Genomic DNA, 9,516 nt, shown 5'->3' with positions numbered 1-9,516 from the left:
GCAAGTACTAGATCTAGTACTTGCTTCTTCTTTTAGAGGCCTTTTAACGTACTTATATATGAATAACATATAGCCTAATGGCTAACATGTCTTTTGTGCTAGATCACCGGTAATAATAATTTATTTTATTACCTTTTTACTATGTTTACATATTTCTCGATAAATTTTGATCGTAGACCCTATACCAGAAACCCCTCTGTTTGTCGGGTATGTTTTGCGTCTGCGCGATGGTCTTAAAAGTTAGAGAATGCAAGTCGCTAGAACCGCACATGTTTCTAACGAAATGTACTTCTAGGATAACAAAGGCTGCTTACTGAAGAGTCTATCCTTGGCAGATAAATTATATTTACTGCTAAAAAAAAGACGAAACTGCAGTATAAGATGAGCCGAGTTTGTAAACGTTTTTGATCTTATTTCATTGAATTTATCCACTTTTTTGTGATCTAGTACTTGCTTCTTCTTTTAGAGGCCTTTTAATGTACTTATATATGAATAACATATAGCCTAATGGCTAACTTGTCTTTTGTGCTATTATTTTATTACCTTTTTACTATGTTTACATATATATATATATATATATATATATATATATATATATATATTTGGATACATAGATAGACAGACAGACATCAGACAGACAGACAGACAGACAGATAGATAGATAGATAGATAGATAGATAGATAGATAGATAGATAGATAGATAGATAGATAGACAGATAGATAGGTAGAGATAGATAGACAGATAGATAGATAGATAGATAGATAGATAGATAGATAGATAGATACTAAGCGATTATGATAGTATGGAGCATGCTTTCTATAAAATAGAGATCAAGGAGTAGATTATTTTATGTTTTTGTGCAAAGTTTTAGGAGAAAGAGTGGTTAGGGCAGCGGACTCGCGGTCGGAGGATCGCGGTTTCGATTCTCAGACCGGGCGTTGTGTGTGTTTATTGAACGAAAACATCTAAAACTCAACGAGGCTCTGGCAGGGGTGGTGGCGACCCCTGTTGTACTCTTTCTCTCACTCTTTCTTCCTGTTTCTTGAGTAACGCTGCGATGGACTGGCGTCCCGTCCAGTTGGGGGGAACGCATACGCCACAGAAACCGGGAAACCGGGCCCATGAGCCTGGCTAGGCTTGAAAAGGGCACATTAATAAAAAAAAGTGATTTAAAAGAAAGAAAAATATTAAACACTAACATGTTTACCTGCATAGGTGCAGGCACGGCTGTGTAGTTAAGAAATTGGATATGCAGTCACTTGCATTTGGAATGAGGCCCACTGCGAAACATTGTGTCAAGTGGCTTCTATTATCGCACCGAGCGCCGACCACTGCATTGTGAGTGAATTTGGTAGACGTAAACTGTGTAGAAGTCCATCGTGTATATATAATCTTTGTATGGAATTTATAAACATTTAATGCATCGGTACACGCGTTTCCAAAAATCACATATCTCCCCCAAAAAGCTGATTCACCAGTCACCATCGTTAGAGACTGTGGCCAGCATAATGGAATGGGAGCTTTATCCGCAGATTCAAAACGTTTCCAGGAAGCAAATTAAAAATATATATATATATATATGTATGTGTGTGTGTGTATAAGAGAGAGAGAAAAAGAGAGAGAGAAAGGAGAGGAGAAATAGAGTGAGTGATTCCGTTATTAGTAGCAATAGAGGGATCACTGTAAGAAAATATCTTTGAATTGAGCTACAAATATTGTCTCCATTCTGCGACATAGAAATCGTACTTGGCCTAAAAGAGGGGATAACATTAGTCTAAACACTCACTCTACCAATTAGGTTACTATGTAAAACCTACGTGTTTCATAACGTATTACACCTTTGTATTACATATATAAATATGATTGTATGTATATATGTACGTGCATATGTATACATACACACACACACACACACACACATATATATATTATATATATATATATATATATATACATATATATATATATATATATATATATATATATATATATATATATATACCGGAGTAAACACATAAATGTGAAACAAGGTGGAAAAAAGAGTACTCAAATACCAGTGGTAGAGTAATATGCTTTATTTTAAGCAGCAGAAAATTCAACAAAATCTGTTACTCTGAGTTTCTCGTTGCCGTTCATCAGACAGTTTTTGCTAGAATGGAACATATATATAAATTCAATCTATACTCTTACAAACGCTACACCTTTAAAAAGAATCTTCGAGCGATAAACAAAAAGGTCAAAAATATATGTATATATATATAAAAAAACTTATAAAAATTATAAAATCCGAGGAAAAAACCGAGGAAAAAACCTATTGCCGTTAATGAAGACAGTACAAATTAATGCATAGAAATTAAACCTGTTATAAATACTGCAATACATATTTATATTAAAATCCACATATATATATCAACATACACAAAAGGATGCGCGTAAACGCCATACATACATATACAGACGTATGAATATGAATCTAATTATACACATAAAAGCATGTGTACATATATTCACGCAAACCGTCTCGCACGCAAGCTAAAATTCATCTATGTAGCAATTCTCATATACTGAGCAAGGAGGGGGAACGAAAGAAAGGGAAAGAGAGAAAAAGGAACGAAGGAGGGGTGGGGAAAAAACTTGTAGCGATATTATTGGCATCTATAGAGGCCAGTATACATACACAAGTTTGAATTGATACATATACATACCGTCGTGTGTATGCGTGCTTAAGCACAAGCATACTTTCACTTACACATACACAGATACGCATGCTTACAAATACATATGCTTTGCTATACACAAACTTATATAAACATTCTAAATTTGACAACATTGCTTTTTAAAAAAAACATTGCTTTTAAAAAATGGGTGCATTAATAAAAATATATACGAAAGACATATAAAATAAAATATAACATCCTATCTTGGGTCATTTATAAATAATCAAGGTAATATAAATAATCAAGGTAATCTTATGCAATACAATAACATGAAAACAAAGTTTGTAGGTTTTTCCTAATATATATGTAGAAACAATAAGACTTTGCTATAGATCCGTCGTAGCGCTCAAGAGTCAAAATCAAAATCAAAAAATCAAAATACAAAATATATACTCTATCCATATGGTATATTTATATTCGACATTTTAAATTTAGCCGCGTGCCTACATAAGTTCATTAACTCACTTCTTTGATTCAAAGAATTATTGTCTTTGAATAATATGTGCATTTTCTCTAATAAGCAAAGCTTGCACTTGAAATTATATTTGTAAGCTCCATGCCTGTATGGTGCCGCCCTGTCCAGAATGCTCCATGTCACGTTGAAAGGTGGGGCTTCCTTTTCTTTTAGTTCCCAGACATATTTTGCTAGGCTGGTTTTCTTCCTATTCTCTGGGTATTTAAAAGAATTCTTATGAGAATAAAATCTTGTTTTAAATGAATTTTCTGAAGCCCCTGTGTATGTCTTGTATTCCGATGAGCCTTCCACTTGCACCTTGGCTCTATAAACTACTCCTTTCACTAGACATTTCCCTTCTAACGGACAGGAGCTTTCGTTTTTGAAATTACATTTCTTAATGGGCTCGGCACCATGTCTAATCTCAATTAGCTTCCTATTATGTTGGCTAATGTAAGAGGCGAAATTTCTGCAACAAGAATAGCTAACCTTCAGGGTTCTTCTATTAAATATTCTGTAGAATTTATGACCCTGCTTAAAATGCTTAGAGACTAATCTCAAAAATTCCTTACCTATATTAGTCTTTACGGCCAAATTGAAAGCCGGGTTGAACCACAAAACTTTCCTGGTCCTAGTTCTTCGTGCAGCATTATTATTAGCATTAAGCTGGTTGAACTGGATCTTCTCCGAGAATCCACTATTCTTTAATGCGCTATCGTAATAAGGTGCAGCATTATGGAATGCTGCCTCGTCCGAAGAAATTGAAGATATTCTTCTACCTACATTGCTGACTAAGTTGCTAAGGATAACTGGTGGATGGTTCGAATCTTTGCTAATATACGATAGCTTTTCATTGGGCTTACGGAAAGGTTTAAATCTATCCGATCTTACATTAAAATTTACGTCTAAAAAATCTACACTATTCAGGTTAGTATCTATCGTAATCCGTAAGCCCATCCTTTGAAAGAAAGCTATAAGGTCCTTCCTAAGTCTATCTGATTCATGGCCGTTTAGATTATGCGTGGCTATAAGGCCGTCATCCCTATATAGACCTGCATCTATAAATGGGAATTCTATTTTTAGATTATGGAGAATAAAGGCTCCTATGAACATACATAATTCAGCCCCGTCGTATGCCCCCATCGGTACATCGAAAAGAGAATCCTCAGTCTTCTTAATCCAGGTGGAATCCTCGAGAAACAGAAGCGATTTCCTCGCATGCATAATAATTTCAATTTCCGAGCTATCGATGTTGACATACTGCTTGGCGAAGTCCAATGCCCTTAGGAGCAACGTCCTAGATATCGACGGGTAAAAGTCAATAATGTCGAATTGTGTGAAACTACAATTATTCTTATAGCTAATACCTTTAAACCACTCTATAACTGACTTACTATTCTTCCAAATTCTCAAGTCTACTTCACTATCTAACTTAACTAAAATACGGTCTAAAATATTTTTGCTAATAATTCCTATCTCAGTTTTAGCCGGATTTATCAATCTACATTTGGGGTTTCTACTAAAATTGTCTTTATGGTCTTTCAGAGTAATAAAAGCTGGTCGTGGTGAAAGGTATTTAATCCTATCGCTAATCTTAAGATCGTTAGCTATTCCTCTTGCTTCTAAGTTCACCTCTTTGTATATATTCGTGTTGTTCTTTTTTGTATGTGTCCGTGACACATGCTTTTATGTGTATAATTTAGATTCATATTCATACGTCTGTATATGTATGTATGGCGTTTACGCGCATCCTTTTGTGTATGTTGATATATATATGTGGATTTTAATATAAATATGTATTGCAGTATTTATAACAGGTTTAATTTCTATGCATTAATTTGTACTGTCTTCATTAACGGCAATAGGTTTTTTCCTCGGTTTTTTCCTCGGATTTATAATTTTTATAAGTTTTTTTATATATATATACATATATTTTTGACCTTTTTGTTTATCGCTCGAAGATTGACCGTTTTTTCTAAAGGGCCAATCAAACAAGTCCATTTCTTTTTAAAGGTGTAGCGTTTGTAAGAGTATAGATTGAATTTATATATATGTTCCATTCTAGCAAAAACTGTCTGATGAACGGCAACGAGAAACTCAGAGTAACAGATTTTGTTGAATTTTCTGCTGCTTAAAATAAAGTATATATATATATATATATATATATATATATATATATGTTACACGCATACATACATGTATGTATGCAATCAGTTATATTTGCTTCTCTGTCTTTCCTTAGTCATTTTATGTGCTGTTCTAAATTGGGGCGTCATAGATATACAAGATAAAATTTCACCATATCGCCATATTGTCAATATAACATTGGTAAGCAGACTGTAAAAGTACATCATTAAAATCATTAATATATATATACGTATGTGTGTGTATGTCTGTATGTGTGTGTGTGTGGTGTGTGTTATTTGTGTATGTGTGTGTCTGCTGTCTGCATATATGTATGTCAACTGAATATAGATATTAATATAAAAGAGCGGATGACAGTAGCTGAAAGCAAAAACAGTTTTCGTTTCTGGTTTCCATTCACACAACAACAGTCGTAAATGGATGATCGATAATACGAAACTACAGAAATTATAGCAACTCTCTCTCTCTCTCTCTCTCTCTTTCTCTATCTATCTATCTCCCATTCTCTCCTTATTTACTTCTCTCTTCTTATCTCTCACTTCTCCCTCTTTCCTTCTCCATTTTCCTCTCTTTCTCTCTCAAAGTGCAAATGTATTAATCATTAATAAAACCGAATCCTTCGTTAAGGCCATCAATACATATGTTCCCTGTCCTAATATGGCATTTGTAAGTAGGGCGTTTTACTATCAAATGCCTCAGTCTACTTATCTGCAAATAGGCTGCATCATTAAGAAAAACTTCACCTCTGAATGAAAGACCAAACAATTAATTGGTTGATATTGATCTGCCTCAGTCTGTTGTCACCACTAAGTAGACATCCCTGTCAATGAAAAATTCAAGTCCCCCAGTCGTTGTTTTCACACCTACCTGATCAACTAAGAGAAACATATTGTAAACGGTTTCTCAGATATTACTTATAGTACCTCAATCTTCCGATGCAAGACAGATATGTGGGACTTTTGATCTCAATACAGTACAGCAGCTTGCTTGTTGCTAATATTTGAATCAGCCTAGTCGTGGTACTCCGTCGGTTACAGTATGCTCGTGAAATTAATGTGCAAGTGTACCCGGACCGTAGTTCTCGAGGAGATTCAGCGTGACACAGTGTGTGACAAGGCTGGCTCTTTGAAATACAAGTACAACAGAAACGGGAAGAAAGAGTGAGAGAAAGTTGTAGTGAAAGAGTACAGCAGGGTTCGCCTCTCTCCTATCGGACCTCGTGGAGCTTTAGGTGTTTTCGCTCAATAAACACTCACAACACCCGGTCAGGGAATTGCAACTTCGATCCTACGACCGTGAGTCCGCTGCCCTAACCACTGGACCATTGCGCCTGTAACAACAAGCCTAGTAAGAAGAGAGACAAATGGAAAGTGAAAAATAGGGCAACTGATTAAGATACGAATGTAGCTTAATTGTCAATGAAATTATGAATGTGAAAGATTTATGAGTGTGTAAATTTTATTTTTTAACTGAAATAAAAAAATATTTAATTTAATGAGACGAAAACTATGAAATTCTTTGCGGTGTCGTTGATAGTTTTTTCCTCATTTCAATGATGCCGGTGGCATACATAAAAAGTCTCCTTAGAATAAAAAGAATGTGTAGAATTATATTATCATCCTCAATTAGAGTAACAGACCCTCATAAGTTTTTTCTTTTAGAACTTCATTGCATGAAAGTCCTCGAACTGAATTCTATCACTTAAGCTAAGATAAATATATTTTTCTATAAAATAAGAAAGATATTTAGATCTAGAATTGACAGGTGGCGTTACTTACTCTCCTATGACGTCGCTACAGAGTTTCATGTTATTCAGATCCTCACGTATAATCTTGTCTATCCGTGGATCAGATCACCGGTCTTTGTAAGCGACGACTCAGCATATATATATATATATATATATATATATATATATATATGTGTGTGGTGTGTGTGTGTGTGTGTGTGTAAATATATGTATATATATGTATATATATGTCTATGTATGTATGTATATATATATATACATACACATATATATATATATGTATGTATGTATGTATATATTCATATGTATGTCCGTATGTGTGTGTGTATAGTTGACGTTATAAAATATGTATAAACTTTTGAGAGAACGTGGAATAACCCTGTTCTGGCATTGGATCTCGATGTATAAATAAGGTAATAAATAATAGCATCAACATATTGTGCTGACAAACCCATTTTGGACAGCCTTCGACTTTTCTATCAAAAATGTTATTTCTTCCTCACAGTATTTACATATTAATGTTTAGAGCTGCTTTACGTGTATTTGGAAATTTAATTCTGAAAAATAATTATTAGACGTCTTTCAGAAGTTCATAAATTGTTATGTCGTCAACACTATAAACTGTCGCTGATAACACTAAAGTTACTAAAATAGATAGAGTGTTTGGTGCAATGGTAGAACGGCTGTCATGTTTGCAGGAGGCGAGGGTTTGTATCTTCTTTGCCTCCAACGCTTCTTGTAAAAATATGTTTTCAGCCCGAGATAATAACATGTTCTTATTTATGAGTTTACACGCACTTTGAGATCCAAATACACATATACCTATACTTGTTTGGTTAGATAAACATTGACTTGTTTGACAACTTAATTCCACCTAAAAGTATTTAGGTCTAATCACTGTAACACTGCCCAAAACACATTTGTTTCTTTCTGCTCTTTATTTAGATACTAGCTGAGGTACCCGGTCAAATGTTACCGTTAATAAGATGTTTGTTTATAGTCATGAAACATTTTTCGTGAAAATTCGAAATTTTTCAAAAATTTAAAATTTATATTAATGGGTAGGACCAAATTGACGAAAAAAAGGAGCAGAGTCGGGTAGCGAACCCGTATCGTCCTCATTTTTGTGCATGTGCGTAAAATGGCGAAAGTTTTCGCTCTGAGTCAGAGTTCGTCAAATTGATGTCACGATGGCTAGTGTGCAAAATTCATAACTTTTGTTTGAGAAATAAAGTGGTCTTATCTAATCAAAACCTGAAGAGCTGGGGAATTAAAACAACGAATTGAATAAGTTTTAGCAAATCGAAATAATTCGCATTGAAATGAAGAATTAGCAAATTACCATTAATAAGTTGTATGTTTACACCCATGAAACATTTTTCGTCAAATTTCGCCATTTTTCGTCAAATTGACGTCATGATGGCTAATGCGAAAAATGCAGAAATTTTAAGACTTTTGAAAAATCGATGCTAATTAAAAATCGATTTTTAAAAAATTCCAAGTGCGTAAGTGACCGCATGAACACGTGTCAAGTTCCATCAAGGTCTGTTGAATAGACTCGGAGGAGTTAAAGTAACAAATTGGCAAACACACAAACTTGCCATTTATTATTATAGATTGTCTTTTCTTTAATGTTAGGCATATCACCATGGATACCACTACGTGAAGTAGGTTGTTTATATATAGTATTTTATGCACATCATGCAAACACACGCAAACACACATATATCTATGAACATGCACACACGCACACTCACACACACACATATACACACACGAATAGGTTTGTATGCACATGTGCATAGTGCATGTGTGTGTGAGTGTGTGTATGTGTGTGTATGTGTGTCTGTACATCAACTCTTTTATATTGTGTACCTATTATCTGTGTATAATTTCAATTGCATGTATGTATAAATAAATACATACAGAACCCCTCCTACCACATGTATATGCTTATAAACGTATCACGTGGAAACTTCTAAAGATTTACTAACTTTTCTCTATAATTTTAACACAACTGGCTCTACTAAAGATTGTTGTACAATCGCCCATAGACATCTTCCACATGATATACACAGCATAATTCACATCACACTTGCTTTGCTTGTAAGAAAATATATTTTGAAACCATACCTCGATGATGCCAAATAATTCCGTCTTTCAACAAAAGCAAGACACAAACACTACATACACCAGGAAACATATCTTACACAACGCAGTTCTTACACATAAATCTACACAAATAAAGGATTGAAAATTACTACAAACGCACGTCTGAAATATCTTTGGTGAGGTTTCAAAGCAATTGTACATATGCAACATCTCAAATATTAACGTTTAGAATACATATTACTGACTGATTGTACTCTAGAAATTGTCTGCCATTATATTTGTCTATAGTTGAGGGTAATCACAACATAATAGGTTATGTAACACTCTGTACAAACTGAT

This window comes from Octopus sinensis, linkage group LG10 (genome assembly GCF_006345805.1).
Source record: "Octopus sinensis linkage group LG10, ASM634580v1, whole genome shotgun sequence".
Classification (NCBI taxonomy): domain Eukaryota; kingdom Metazoa; phylum Mollusca; class Cephalopoda; order Octopoda; family Octopodidae; genus Octopus; species Octopus sinensis.
Note: the sequence above shows the minus strand (reverse complement) of the source record.